General features: G+C 39.1%; 1 protein-coding gene and 1 long non-coding RNA gene across 4 annotated transcripts in view; one reads left to right on the top strand and one right to left on the bottom strand.

Annotated features, from left to right (window-relative positions):
- BACH2 (BTB domain and CNC homolog 2) overlaps positions 1-16,009 on the bottom strand; it is a 357,156-nt gene that overhangs the window by 123,870 nt on the left and 217,277 nt on the right. The gene's annotated exons all lie outside the window — the stretch shown is intronic.
- LOC141584285 (uncharacterized) lies at positions 12,250-13,668 on the top strand. Of its 2 annotated transcripts, none has more exons than XR_012517237.1 (3): positions 12,250-12,440; positions 12,668-12,892; positions 13,065-13,668. It is a non-coding gene; the product is annotated as an uncharacterized LOC141584285 (long non-coding RNA). The 2 variants fall into 2 exon arrangements; XR_012517236.1 differs by having other exon boundaries at positions 12,250-12,747; positions 12,831-12,892.

Raw genomic sequence — 16,009 nt, 5'->3', positions numbered from 1 at the left:
CTTTAACATTCTATGTGGCAAAATGAGATATACACATAAAGTACTTTTGCTGCATACCAAAGCATGATTGTCATCTCAAGGAAAAGCATTTGTGGGATTGTTTAAGGGGCAAGTTGCACAAATCACTCTTTTCAGAGAACATCATTATTACTCAAAAGAATGACTGACAAACTAAGGTTACTCAGACTTGGGTATGTGGCAGATACTTTCTTGAAACTGAACAAGGTGAGAGAGCTGTCACTTCAAGGAAAACAACTGACAGTATTTGTTGCCAATGACAAAATCTAAGCTTTCAAATAAAAATCAGATTTTTGGAAAAATGTGCATTTCCTACTGTGAGCTTGGCAGCTTCCCCAAATTTGAAAGGCTTTTCTGGTAAGACTGGTGGTAACATTAACAGGTGATTTTTTTTGGACATTAAAATAGTGTCATCATTTTGAAGATATGTATAAGTTGATAACACAACATGTTCCAATCATAGTCTCACAAAATCATACTTGGTTAAAGATCTATTTGCTGTACAAGGCAGAGTAATGAATTTTAATATAATGGAGTTTGAAAAGTTCACTGACAAGACGGCTTTAGATTCCATACTGCAACTAACTTTTAAGAAGTTACCACTTGTCAAATTTTAATGTAGTATCAAAGAATAACATCATATTTGAAAATCCTATTAAAATAACTCTATCCTTCTCCAACTACATATCTGGGTCAGGCTGAATTTTTTCATATAATGAAACCAGAATGATATATCACAAGATTGAACACTAAAAGAGAAATCAGAATCTAAATGTCTTCTAGTATACTGGACATTAAAGGAATTGCAGAAAATACAAAACAATGCTATTCGTTTCACTTTTGTTTTGTCTTGAAGATATGTTATTCATGTTAATATGTAGTGGGCTTATTAATGTGATTTTAAAATTAACTAATAGATACCTAAAATGTTCAGTTTTAATTTCTAAAAAGGTAAATACAGATAGATAAAACTCAAATAAACAAAAGCTCTTTGGGGTTCTGAGTAATTTTTTTTTTTTGAGACAGAGTCTCGCTCTGTTGCCCAGGCTGAAATGCAGTGGCATGATCTAGGTTTACTGCAATCTCCACCTCCCGGGTTCAAGTGATTCTTCTGCCTCAGCCTCTCAAATAGCTAGGACTACAGGCACAGGCCATGACACCCAGCAAATTTTTTTGTATATTTAGTAGAGATGGGGTTTCACCATATTAACCAGGCTGGTCCTGTACTCCTGACCTTGTGATCCATCTGTCTTGGCCTCCCAAAGTGCTGGAATTACAGGTGTGAGCCACCATGCCTGGAAATTTTTTTTTTTTTTTTTTTTTTTGAGACTGAGTCTTGCTTGCTCTGTTGCCCAGCATGGAATGCAATGGCACAATCTCAGTTCACTGCAACCTCTGCCTCCTGGGTTCAAGTGATTCTCTCCTGCCTCAGCCCCTTGATTAGCTGGGATTACAGGTGCCCACTACCAAGCCTGGCTAATTTTTGTATTTTTAGTAGAGACAGGGTTTCACCATATTGGCCAGTCTGGTCTCAAACTCCTGACCTCAGGTGATCAGCCCTGGGATTACAGGCGTGAATTACATGCCTGTAATTCCAGCACCTCAGCCTCCCAAAGTGCTGGGATTACAGGCGTGAGCCACCAAGCCAGGCCCTGATGGCACATTTTAAAAGGGGGGAAGGACATAGGGGCAATTAACGTTTATATAATAAATAGCTTTAGCCACTTCTTAAGCTACAAGGCTTCTGTACTTAAATTGTTAATATAAAATTTTTACGACCATGCCCAGTGGTAATTTTTAAGCATATAAAGGAATCCTGAAACCAAAATTTTGAGAACAATTGATCTGTGGAAGATTAAGCAGTACAATTTTAATTTCTTTTGGTCTTGTGTAAGTTCTGTTAGATTTATTTGGAGGTATTTAACTTTTTGTTATTATTATAAATAACTTTTAAAAATTACTTTTCTGTGTTACTGGTGTATGATAAGGGAATTAATTTTTATTGATACATACTGTATACTGATCTTATATCCAGCCACTTTGCTAAACTTTCTCACTGGACTTACACTTTTACATCAGTCTTACTATTAGTACAGTGTTGGCAAATTTTGATCTGTAGATTAGATACAGTCTACCATGTTTTTAAATACAACATTTTATAGGAACAGAGCTATATTACCTACAGCTGCCTTTGCACTACAGTGGCAGAGTTGAGAAGCAGTGAAAGAGACTATATGGCCCACAAAGCCAAAAATATTTACTATATTCCTTTTTACAAAAAAAGTTTACCAAACCCTATATTATGAACTCCATTCACAGAACCAACTTTTGGCTCTGCTGAGACTCTATATGTTATTTAAAATTTCAATTTAATTAATTTCTGTTCTCATCTTTGTCCTTCATCTTTTTTTTTTTTTTTACCTTCTCAAAGTTAGCTTAATTTTCACTTTTTTCTTTTCTAGTAATGAACCTGCACATTCAGCACATGCATCCCAGAACTTAAAGTAAAATAAAAAAATAAACTAAAAACACACTTGAGACTATAAATTTTCCTCTAAGTACAACTTTTACTGTATCTTGCAAGTTTTTATATATATTTTCATTATCATTCAATTCTAAGTATTTTAAATTTTCCGTTACTACATTTTTGATCAATGATTTATTTTAAAATGTTAAAAAATTTCCATGTATAAGGGGAATTTTTGGGGGGTTTGTGTTTTAGTTACTGAATTCTAATTTAATTGTATTGTGATCAGATATTGTGGTCATTATAGTGATTCTTGGAAACCTGTTGAGAGTTGCTTTGTGGCATAGTATGAGGGCAATTTTTATAACTCTTCCATGTGAAGAACACATATTTTTTAGTTGTTTGATGCGAGGTTCTATGAATCAAACTATTTATTTGTGCTGCTTCAATTTTATATACCTTTACTAATTATTTGTTGTGTGCTTGACCAAGCAATAACTTGGAGAAATGTCGAATTTCCCTATAGTTTTATTAATTTTTGTTTTACGTTTTGATGCTATATAGAAATGTTACACCTTTCCAATGAATTAAAACCTTATCAATATGCAGTGCTCTCTCTACCCTGATTAATTTTTTTTGGTCTTAAGGTCTTTCGTTTGTTTGTTTATATATTTTTGAGACAGGGCCTTTCTCCAGGCTGGAGTTCAGTGGCATGATCTAGGCTTACTGCAACCTCCTCCTCCTGGGTTTAAGTGATTCTTGTGCCTCAGCGTCCTGAGTAGCTGGGATTACAGGTGCAAGCCACCATGCCTGGCTAATGTTTTATATTTTTAGTAGAGAAGGGGTTTCACCATATTGGCCAGGCTGGTGTTGAACTCCTGGTCTCAAGTGATCTGCCTGCCTTGGCCTCCCAAAGGGCTGGGGTTACAGGCATGAGCCACCACATCCAGCCCTTAAAGTCTATTTTGACTGATATCAACAAAGCTACCTTAGCTCTCTTTCGATTAGTATTTGCTGGAATATGTTTTCCATCCCTTTATTTTTTATCTTTCTTTGTCTTTCTGTGTTAAAGGTGTATTTCCCTAAACACATAGCTGACTTGGTATTTTGTAAAAAATCTTACTTTTTACTCTGTTTTTTAGCCAGAAAGTTTCGGCCATTTAAATATATTGTGATTGCCAACATAATTGTATTTGTTTTTATAATATTATTTTCTATTTGTCCTACTTTCCTATGCTTTATTTCTTCTTTCTTTTTAAAAATCAGGCTTAGAAGTTATATACTAGTTCTTTCCTTTTAGCAGTTACCCTTGAAACCCAAAATTAGTAGTTTAACCCCTTCAGAACAAAAAAAGGACCTTAGAATGCAAACTCTGATTATCTCCTTCCTCATATATATGCAGTTTTACACAGTATTTTAAACCAGCAATATTTGTTTAGATTTGCCTACATTTATAACAATTTGCTTATCATTTCTATTTTTCAGATCTTTTGCTAGCTCTTTTCTTCTTTCTGTACTATATGCTTTTTTTTTTCTTTTAAAGCAAGAGGGTTGTGCTTTGTTGTACAAGCTAGAGTGTAGTGGTGTGATCAGAGCTCACTGCAGTCTTGAACTCCCATGCTCTAGCGATTTTCCCATCTCGGCCTCCTGAGTAGCTAGGAGTAGAGGTATACACCACCCCATTTGGCTTAATTCTTTATTTTTGTAGAGCTAGGGTCTCACTATGATGTACAGACTGGTCTTGAACCGGCCTCCAGCAATCTTCCTGGCTTGATGTCCCAAAATGCTAGGAATTACAGGTATGTGTCACCATGCCCAGCCTGAAGTATATTCTTTGAAGTTCCTTCAGTGTTAAAGTCTGTTGGTGGTAAACTCCCTTAGGTTTTATATCTCTGCAGAAAATATTTCACTCTCATTTTGAAGGTTATTTTTGCTGAAAACACAATTTTAAGTTGAATATTATTTTCTCTCAGAAAACTTTGAAAATATTTCACTGTCTCCTGGATTTAATTGTTGCTGCTGAGAAGTCAGCTGTTAGTCTAAGTATTGTTCCTTTGTGGATGTGGTCTGTTTTCCCTATTGCTTCTTTTAAGAAAGCTCTGTCTTCAGTGATTTTCAGTCTTAATACAGTATTAAAAAGTTGTAAATGCCTTTTTATTTGTCTGTTTAGATACACTGCTTCCTATATCTCTGCATCAGTATTTCTCATCTTATTAAAAAGATTCTGAGCCACAATCTCTTTAAACATTGCCTCTTCTCCATTCTGCATATTTTTGTTCCCTTTCAGAGTCTAAAATAGGCTTATGTTGGGCTTGCTTATTCTGCCCTCCAAACTTTTTATTAAACTCTCTTCTTTATAGTTCATCTCTTTGTCTTTTTGTGCTCCATTTGCATGAAACTAGTTTTATCTTTCAGTCCATTAATCCATTACAAAAAAGCTTATCCACTAAATTTTTTGATAATTACTTTTTTCATTACTGAAAGTTTTCTTTAAGTTTTTTTCAGAAGTGCCTGGTGATTGTGATAGACCACTGTAGTTCACCATCTTTGTATTCTACATTTAAGTTGATTTTTCTTTATATAGAGGTAGTCTAGTTTCTTCTAATCTAATAATTCAAACATCTAAAGTCCTTGGTGGGGAAGGAGTAATCAATACATTAATACTTCTGCTGATTTTCACTCATGGTGGTTTGTTTTCTTGTTTAATAATCTTTGAAAGCTCAAGATCTTAATCTCTGAAAAAATCTAGAAGCCTAAATTACATTTGCTTTAACTGGAATTTAGTGGTACTACCAACCTGGCTATTTTATCTCCTTTCTAGAATCCCAGGCTTAAAATGGGAGTTGCGGTACAGTCCGTATTTGTACCCCCACATTACACACAAACATAAGGGATGGGCAATTCTGCCTTTTCTGGCTTGTTTACTGCTGACGTATCTGCACTTAGCTACTTGTATTTTTTTTTCTTAGAGATTTTCATTATTTCCTAGAATTTCTAAAATGCAACAGAGACACCCCTTGGTGTATAAAGTCTGTTACACTGGCTGAAGAAGAGGTCCTCTTTGAAAGTTTTTAGAACGTAGGAGAGTGACATCTGATTGTTGCTTTTGAAAAATTTATTCTAGCTTCTCTGTAGAGAATGAACAGCAGGGAGGCAGGAATGAAAGCAGAGCCAGGTAGGAGGCTAATGTAGTTCAGGTGAGAAATTGAAGTGACTTGTCTTAGAGAGGTAGCAGAGGAGATAGAGGTGAAATGACTTGATATCTGATTGGGCATAAAACAATAGGACTTGTTGATAGTCTGGATGTGAAAAGTAAGGTACAGGATTCCTGGTTGATGGCTGGTGGTATCACTTACTGAGATAAGAATAACTGGGAGATGGACAGTTTCCAGGTTATATGTAGGTTAGGGCCTGGGTAGAAATTAAGAGTTCTGTTTTGGGTATGTTACGTTTGAAATAATTATCAGACATCCAAGTGGACATATCAAGTACCCCATTGGGTATATAAGCCTGATATTTAGGGGACTGAGCTGGGCTGAAGATCTAAATTGGAAAATTACTGCCATAAAGGTTTGGGAGCAGAGGCGATAACAAGTGAGAGTATAGAGAGAAAACATAGGGACAGACTGAACCCCAGGGCACACCAATCCAGAAACTAACAGAGGAGGAGACAGCAGTGGTGATTGAGAAGGAAAAATAATCCAAGAGAGGAGTTATCACGGAGGCACAGAGAAAGTGGGTTTCAGGAAGAAGGGAGTGACTGCTGTGCTGGAAGCTATTGAGAAGCTGAGGAAGATGAGGCATCAAGGTGGTCATTGGTAGCTTTGATCTGAAGAATTCTGGTGAAGAGGTGGTGTCAGAGACTTTAATGGAGTGTGTTCTCCAAGGAGAACAAGAGATGAAAGAGTCTAGATAATGCCTATAGACAAGAAGTTCAAAGTGTTTTGTGTGAAAGAAAGCAGTAAAGGGGGCAGAAGCTAAAGGAGAATGTGGCATAAGGAAGTTTTTTCCTGGGGCAATATTAAATATTTTATACGCCAATGGGAAAGATTTAGTGCAAAGGGAGAAACTGATCCTGCAGGACAGAAGGAATATTTTCAGGGAAAATATTCTTCAAAAGATTAAGCACCCACAAGTCTTTAAGATGTGATGTGGAACATGTGTGTGGCATGAGCCATACACGTACCTACAAGACAGAATGGCTAGGACACCTAAATTACATAAGGACTTGCGGACTGAGTAATCTTAATTAGCCAAGTTCTCATGAGGTCTATTCCACCCTAACTTACAATTTACCCATGTCACAGCAGCTGGTGGTAGAAGCTATAGAATATATCTGATAATTATGATCCAAAAGTTTTTTTGGGTAGTTACAGTAAGTGATTAACTCAATATACAGCTGAAGGGGTCTTACAAGATTTCCTAGTTTGGTCTCCTAGCCACTTTAGGCAACTGAATCCTCAAAGTATTCGAATGGACACCTCACTATCCCTTGGGAATTACTTCTAGAACACTGTCACCACGCAATGTGTCTAGAAAAATAGCAGCCAATTTTCTCTTGCTTTGTGATTAGTGGTCACAGGATACAGCTGAATTGTAATTTTTGTCACCAAATGACCTTTATGTATTTGAAATCAGAAATTAAATGTACTTTTTCTTCTCTAAGCCAAACAACCTCTTTCTCTTGATTTTCCTTTACAGATCTTACTTCGTATCATTTGGCTAGTCTTCTTGACTCTTCCCTTCTCTCCAACTGTTTTTTTTTTCTCCCTAAAGTGTAGTGACCAGCAACTGACAAACTACTCAAAGTCTGAGTAATCCTGAGAATGGTGGGGTATTTCAATACGTCTCCCTTAGACAGATGAAAGGCTGACCTGGCTCTGCCAAGACTTGAACACATTCCAGTTCCTGCTCTTCTGGGAAGTCTCTTCCACTTGCGTTTTTCTTCTTTTACCTAGCAATTTGAATACAATGAAAATACAACCAGATGTACACAGAAAAGGGTTTTTAGTGTATCTGTTCTTTAAAATCAGCTTGAGCTTTACAAAAAAGTCAAAATGTACACATACCAATTCCTTTTAAAATATAACAAATACCTAAATATACCAATAAAATGTTTTATGTCTCAACTGCACATTCCAGAAAAGTATTTCTTAAAATCCAAAAGCAAGTATTCAGATGAGGTAATTAATTAAGTGAAGTGTTGGGTTTGGAAAGCCTCCTACTATTTTGAGGTTAATGATGGTTGAGAAACTCCTATGGGTGTGTGTGAGAGAGATTCTGCCTGCTAATTACTACCCAAGAAAAATCTAAGCATCCAATAATCATTCTAATTTTTCCTAAGCAGCATGAAATAACACATCACATTACATTATGTTATGCCAAGTAACAGGATGTTCTTGGGGTAACATGACAAAACAATGTGGCGAAAAACAAATTGAAAGGCCAAATGATGTGCAAATAATTTTGGGTACATAGTTCTATGAAAAGAAAGAAAAAGGTGCACACTAACAAAAAGACTTAGAGGTGACTTACAGGTTTTGATACCCACAGATGACTTCAGGAAGGCAGCTTTGTTTTAACCATAAGATTTATGCCATAAGCTTTGTCTCTTTTATTTATATTTGTTTCATCCCGAACAAGTACTGGAACCCTTTTGAACTTCACTTTTTCCTCTGTAAAATGGCAATAATATTACCTATCCTACCTTTTTCATATGGCTGCTGTGAGATTTTAATGCCTGGCACATTTAGGTGTTTTATAAATATCTAATTGGATACTGACAAATATCTGAACTGGATTTAATATTCCATATGTCATGGATTCCAGTATGTTCATTTTTTTAATCTAATGATATTTCAGAAATTAGGACATATCTTATAATTGGTAGCTTATATTTTAATTAATATTCTTTCTTGCTTTGTGGTATATAATATATTTAAACCAATGGCCTCTCAGAAATACGGCAAATAAAAGAGTTTGGGAATGGCAAAACTGCCATGCAAATATCAGTTAATTATCCATAAAATGAGGTTTTACCAAAAGTCTCCCTTGTGTAAGGCATTCAGAAGGAAATGAAAATGAATAAGACTGGGTCTTGAATCTCAAGAGGAATGCAATGCATGAAGTAGATGACTCAGGATAACTCAAATGTCAAACAGCATGTGATATGTGCCATTTGAGTAGCATTCCCAACCTGGTACCCTGTGAATGCAGAAGAGGAAATAACTTTCAGTAGGGTCAACCAGGGAAGCATCATGGAGGAGGTGGCACCTGGCTTGGCCTTGGAAGATGGGTAGTATCTCAAAAGGCACATAAGGGAAGGGGAGACACTCTACACAGAGAAGACATGTGAGGCATGGACATAGGATACACAGTGAATATTCCAAGGAATATGGTCCAGAGAAGGAGCATGGGGACTGTGATGGGCTGCTTGCTCTAGGATATTAAAGGTCTGGGCTCCATTTGGTGAATGGGTAAGGCTCCTGAGCAAGAAGCAGCTTGATGAAAGTGGGGCATTAGGTGCATCAGCTAGTTGGTGATGTGCAGGGGGGCTGGTTAAGAAGAGTTTGGAAGCAGGTGCATCCTAAAGCAGGCCTTGTGCAGGCTTGAAAAGTCCAGCTATTGAGTGTGTAGTGGGGGTAGAAAAGACATGACAAATGGATGGAAGCGCCATAGTTAAACACTAAGCATCCTTAATAAGAATCCTAGAGAAAAAGTCATTTCACAACTGGACAGAAAGGATGCACTGAACTGCTGTTTGGCTGTGTGATCCTTGAGGATGGGAATTGCAGGTTTTGAACATTATTGTATCCCAACACCTGGTACATGGTACATATACAATAACTACTTATACTCCCTTCCTTCAAAAATTCCATTTATATTTTTAATTCAATTCAGCAAGCATGTACCTATCATGTGCTTGATGCTGGGCACTGGGGTTGGAAAGAGTGGGCTGATGCGGTGGGCTGTTTTTCAAATGGTTGCAATAATTCCTTCCTTACTGAGTCTTGGGCAGTCCTTCCAAAACTGACTCAGGGCTTAGCCATAAGACTTGCTTTTATCAAAGGCATAACAGAAAATGTGAGGTAAGCAGAAACTTAAAAAAAATGTCTGCACATTGAGACTTCTTCTCTTCTGCTGCCTTTTTTTTTTTTTTTTTGAATTCTGAGGTCACCATACAAAGAATTCTGGGCTAGCCTCTTGGAGGATGAGAGAACATGTGGAACAGAGATGAGTCATCCCAGGTGAGGCCTCCCCAGACCAACCATCCTAGAATGGGAAGCAGCAATCTTTTTCTTAGAGGACCAGCAGTAAATATTTTAGGCTTGTGGGCCATATGATCATCTGCATTCCAACTACTCAGCTCTGCTGTTGTAGTGTGAAAGCAGCCATAGACGAGATGGGAGTGGCTATGTTCCAACAAAACCCTATCTACAAAAACAGGTGGCAGAGCTGTGGACTGTGGTTCGCCCACCTCCATCCCAGATTATTCAGCCCCAGTCGAGCCAGTCCAAACCAGAACTGCCCGGCCAACTCACAGAATTGTGAGAAATAATAAATGTTTGTTGTTTTAAGCCACTAAGTTTGGAAGTGTTGTTACACAACCAATGCTAACTGATGAAGCTTGTATAAAACACATAAGGCATACACCTTGTTTCAAGGCACTTAAAAATCTACCTGTGGAAGCAGGACATGTGTGGAAGACATTCAAACAACCATAGAAGGTACTATGTCACTAAAAGTCAAAATGCATGATGCAGGAGAATTATAAGGATTTATAAAAGGGAAAAAATAGTTTGGACACAAAATAAACTTGGGCAGATCATAAAGAATGAGTAAAATATGACAGTTCCCTAAACATTCTTGTTTCTTTTTCACTGCCTTTCTTTATGCTGTCTGCTTTTGTGTCTTTGTACCCCAGCAGACTGGGAGCCCCCTGAGGGCAGGTCTTATTTTCTATTTTCTAGGTTTCCACAGTCCAGAAACTGTGTGCTTGGTTCACAACCAGCCTCAATGTGTACCTACTGAAGAAACCAATAAGCCCACAGGAGAAAGAGCATTTATGTGGAAAAACCAAACCTCATGATTACAGAATACTGAACAGGACTTCATGTGGTGCATTCAAGAGAGGAGACCACCTAATTCCTCTACCCGGGAGGAGGCTAAGGTAGAGGAATGAGATGGGTGAAAGTTGAAGCTATAGCTGGTCATGTGACTCTGAGTCATGGGGTTGGCAGTGATAAGGCAAAGTGCAGGACCCTGACTTTCAGGGAGTTGAAGCCATATGTTACTGGAACAAAATGGCTAAGTTGACATTTATGAAGATTAGTCTGGTAGTAGAGGGTAGGGTAGATTCTAGGCAAGGAGAACAGTGAGGACAATTTTGTAGTCCAGGAATGAGAGAACAGACTAGCCTAGAAGATGGTGGGAATATCAAGGTGTCAGTTCCTGATAAACACCAAATAGAGCTGGACATATGCTCCATATAAACTACAAAAGAAAAGAGAGACATCTCAGGCATTCCTTCATGCCACATTTACTGAGCACAAGGTATTAAACCATGTGCTATGAGCCCATGAGGACACTCAATACATCTATGTTGCAACTGGAACCAAGACACATAAGGTTGAGGATCCCACTCTACGCATGGAGAAGCACAAGGCAACCTGGAACTTTGAGTGAGGCAGCTGCTAGAGTGGACAGGGCATTGGCTCTGCAGTGACACAGACAGGCTTACTGCAGGGCTCCATTCTTATTAGCTGTGATGCTGGATAGACCACAAACACCACTGATAATGGTATTCACCTTGCAGGCTGGTTGAGAATTATAGAAAGGGTGGGTGACGTGCATAGCAAGCACAGTGCCCTGAATAGAGCAGGCACTTGTATGATTCACAATGACAATAAAAGCAGCATGTAACAGGGAACACATGAATGCTATAATCTGAGTGTTGTAATAGGGCAGAGAAAGAAAAATCACTTTTGGCTGGGACAGTCACTTTGGATTTGAGAGTGAGAATAGCATGTGGTGTGGTGGCAAAAAATGAGGATGGTTTTGACAAATGGGGGAAGGAGAAGTTCATTCCAGGAAAAGAAAACGTTCTGTGGAAGGGAACAGAGAAGAAAGAGCCCCTCTTGTGGAATGTGGTGGAATTCAGTTTGGCTGTTGAGAAGTGGAAGGTGAGGCTGGGAAGCAGGTTAGGGTCAGACAGCAGAGTGGCTTGAATGCCAGGGAGAAGAGCTGGGATGTTAGTAAAGTGCTGCTGCGGGATCCTGAGTGGGCCAGTGACACGATCAAACCCCAGGTGGCAGAGTAGTGTGGAGGCAGGAGATGCTCATGCAGGCAGGCAGGAACAAGGTAAGGCATGCCCCTTCCAGGGAGTGGCCAGAGCCATGGCAGGGGAGGGCATGTGAGAGAGGCTGCAGAGGACAACCTGGCCACACTGGGGAACAGTGAAGGTCAGCAGGGAGAAGGTGGATCAGAAGTTCACTATGAAATGAGAACATGGACTGACTGGCTGACTCATTGGTTCATTCAGTTAAGCTGCCATTGAGCTTTGTTTGTTACGTGCTCAACACTTCCAAATGGTGGTAATCTGCTGTGCACAAGACATGACTGCTTCTCCCCAGGCCAGGGTGTGTCACCAGACACATTCTTTCAATGGAGGGAGATAACAGACTGTGTGGTCTATTATCAGTAGTGTGGTCAAAGAGGGGACACATCAGAGTACAACAAATATTTCCATATTAACGGAGCTTATACATTCTAGTAAAGAGTGCACAGACTTAGCAAACCTAGCACAAGATCAGGGGCTATGTCACTGCACTTTCAAGCCTGAAAGACTATCCAGTGTAGGTTGAGTTTAGGGGAGGCCTCCCAGAGGAGACAGCCTGCCAGGTGTGCCAGGTGTATGACATGGAATGGAAAAGAGAAGCCTCAGACAGCAACACAGGTATGAAGCTGTGAAACCACAGGAGACAAAGAGAACCTCAGATAGTTCACTATGGCCATATAATGGGTGTATGTGTGTTTGTGTGTATGTGTCCAGCTATATCTCCTATTCCCCAGGCCCAATCTTCTATCAGAGCCACTGGTCACCTGGCGTACTCTTCCTCCTCTCTACCTCTGAGTTCACTGGTTCATTCAGTAAACATGTATTTGACTGAATATATTTGCTAGGCCTTGGGAACAGAGAAATGAAGGTGGTACATCAGGGATGAAACTCCAGGAGCCAGGCACAGAGGAGGTCGGAAGAGGTGGTAAGCCATGTTGAGGAATTTAGAATGTATCAGGTCATGTCTGTACTTTAGAAAGATCACACTATCTTCTTTGTGGACCATAGATTAGAGAAGAAAAGGGATGGAGACAAGACAGCTGGTGGAAGACTGGTGCTGTGGGCTGCAGGTAAGGATGTGGATCCAGTGGTTTGAAGTGGTGCTGGCAGACCTAGAGATTGCTTGGATGCAGAGTGTGCAGGGACAGGAGGACTCCTGGGTTTGTCTGATGGGTGAATATGAAGGGATTGTTCTTGACATGGGGAATGCAGGGATAAAGTAACAAGTTCCAGTCTGGACAGGGTGAATATGAAATCCTCGAGGAATGTCCAGCAGGCACTTTGGGATAAAGCACTGGAGAGAAGTCCAGTCTGGAGATAAGACGAAGTCCAGTCCTCGGCACATCAGTGGTAGCTGAAACTCTGCAGACAGCTATGAAACATGGACTTTTAAGAGGGAAGAAAGAACGAGGAACCACAAAGGAAACTGGACTAGGAAACATGCTAGACAGGACAGTGTTGAACCAGCAACATCTGTTTTTACACAGCAACTGCCTGTGACCTGGAAGTCTGATGTTTACTTTTATTTTCCTTACAACCTTTAGCATGGATTGTGTCTTACAGCTTATCATGAGCCTCTACCACCCAGGAAACTTGACAACTTAGAATAAGGATTAGTAAAATAAAAGGACTGGACAAATGATAAAAGCCAACACTTCTTTGATACTTCTTGTTTCACGGCGATAACAACAACACTTAATATATAAAATAAACTCCCTGCACATCTCAACCATTGCTTCTGCCACTGTATAACAATTACTAGCTTCAGTGTGTGTCTACCTCATTAGATTATGGAGTTCCTGGGGTAAACCCCGTATTCATCATTGTAGCTAGTGCCCAGAGTATACCACAGAACTTGATATATACTAGATGCTCCATATGTGTTTACTGAACTCATTTGTTCACTCAGCAAGTATTTATTAAGCACCTACTACATGTTGGGCATAGTTTCAGGCACTGGGGATACATCAGTGAATATAATAAATATTTATGAGGTTCTTCAAGATCTCTGTGCATTCAGTTTATACCCAAAGCATAAACAAAATCACTGTACTTATTCGAATTATGTTGTAGAAGTGAAGTAGCATTTCTTTGTATTTTTTCCCCAGAATAAAAAAATACACATTCTGAAAAGTATCAAAAATCCCATTATGGAGTTCAGAGCTTTAAAAGATGGTGGTATTAATTTTGAGACTGAAATTAAGTATGACAGGGTACAGAATATATTTACAAGCAACCATTTAGAAAGATCTAATTTGTAAGCTCATCTCAGGCATCACTGAATATAGTAGTGACGAATCAGAAAGTCCCCTCAACGATCCTATGACATAATAATAAGGATAAAATAAATACAAACATATTGCATGGCAACACAATGCTAGGATGCCCAAATATGTCTTGCTTTTTCTTTTCTCCTTGTCCTGCTTAAAAGGTTAGTTAACCTTCACCAGGTATGCCCTTACTCCCCACTCTACCTAGCTAATAAACTGGCACCTGTCACTTGCTGTCTACATTACAGTTCTTTGTGGATGTCTTAGGTCCTCTGAAAGATGGTGAACTCTAAGGGTGGGGTCTGGCTTTATTCAAGCCTGCACAGGCAGTGTGGTGGGTAGTAAAGATAGAAACAAAGTATTGTAGAAACCCAGAGGAATGACATTTGAAAGCTCTCATATCTTTGCATTGGTTTATGATAAAAGAGCAAATGTATACTTGTGAGCAAGACAGAGGGCTAGATCCTTTACTGATAAGAAGAAGAAAACTGCTTCTTTTTAAAATATGTTATGAGTTTCTTTTAAACAGAGTTTGGCAGCTGACGAAACCATGGATAGCAAAATGACCTGGAGTGTTATGTGAGATTTTAGAAACAAAAAAATGTACTGTCAAAAATAAAGCTAATGTCTTTATATTTCACAATAAAAGTTCTTATATAGTTAGCACCTTGGTTTTCAAAGTGCTTTTGCACATGTCTCTTCTCATGTGAATGTCAGGACAATGTGGGGGGTGTACACAAGGCAAACATTTCTTTTCCTGCACCTCCCATGGAGACTCCAAGGTCCAGGGCTACTGGTAAGTCATGAGCTGACCCAAGAGTCAAGAGCCTTGCTCTTTATAGCAGTCAATGGCTCCCAGAGAAACACCATGCTCCATAAAAGGTGGGAAGAAACAGACTGTTTTGTTTTTTTTTGTTTCCTTGGAAGGGAAGAAATTCAGTTTTCTGACCTAAAAATTAGAAATGACTGGAGCAGTAAAGTTATTCTATTAAGTAAAAAGCAACATAGCTTAGTCGGAGAAAATCCAGAAGAAACTCAACATGTTCTAAGGGATGCACCTGGAGAGTGTGTGGCTTCCGTTCCGACTTTTACATAGATGAGGATAATTAGCATCACTTTCCTGTAAACTGTATTCAAATTTCCACATGCAGCAATGCTTCCCTGGATTCGTGCTGCAATCATTAAATCACACACTTAGAGCATGTACCAGTTTACAGCCCAGCACTAAGTAGAATACAATTTCCTTTCTTCCTTTGATTGTTTTTCCTTCCTTCCTCCTTTCCTTCCCTTTCTGCTTCTGCTGTTTACTCCCACATTTAGTGAACTAGATTCCATGAGGATTCCTGGGAATCCACAGATGAATAAGCCACAGTTCCTGATGCTCAAATCGCAGACTAGGATGGAAGGAAGTCTGAAGGTGGGATCCTATCACTCACTTCAGTATCTGCTCTATAATTTGCTGCTAGGTCTGAGACAAGGACCTGGTTCCTGAACACTGAGTGTATGGATGGAAGGATGGATGAGATGCCTGTATCCGATGGCAGTGTTCCAGTTTCTGACTCAGTAGAATGGTTGAAATCTCTCCTCCCCTTCCCGTTCCTTTTTCTGTTTCAGCAACCCTCTTTCAATGAGAGAGGATGTGAACAAGAGAATCAAATTGGCATTCCGAAGCTCTTTATTTAAAGGCACATATTTAGCAATTTGCTATGTCTGAGTTAATATATGGGTTAAGTTCCCTGTGAATGACACCCTCCTAACTTTAGCAACGTCATAAAGACAATCAGTTGCTGTGTGTCTGGCAAGTTAATGACTGCAAGCCCAAGGGATGCGAGAATGGGAAAATGTTAACATAGAAAAAAAGACTTTAAGCAAATTCAGAGGAAAATGGAAAAGGACTCACCACTCCCTCCCCAAAAT

Source organism: Saimiri boliviensis, chromosome 4, assembly GCF_048565385.1.
Source record: "Saimiri boliviensis isolate mSaiBol1 chromosome 4, mSaiBol1.pri, whole genome shotgun sequence".
NCBI classification, from domain to species: domain Eukaryota; kingdom Metazoa; phylum Chordata; class Mammalia; order Primates; family Cebidae; genus Saimiri; species Saimiri boliviensis.
The sequence above is the reverse complement of the archived record's forward strand: the minus strand, read 5'-3'. Positions and strand labels throughout refer to the sequence as shown.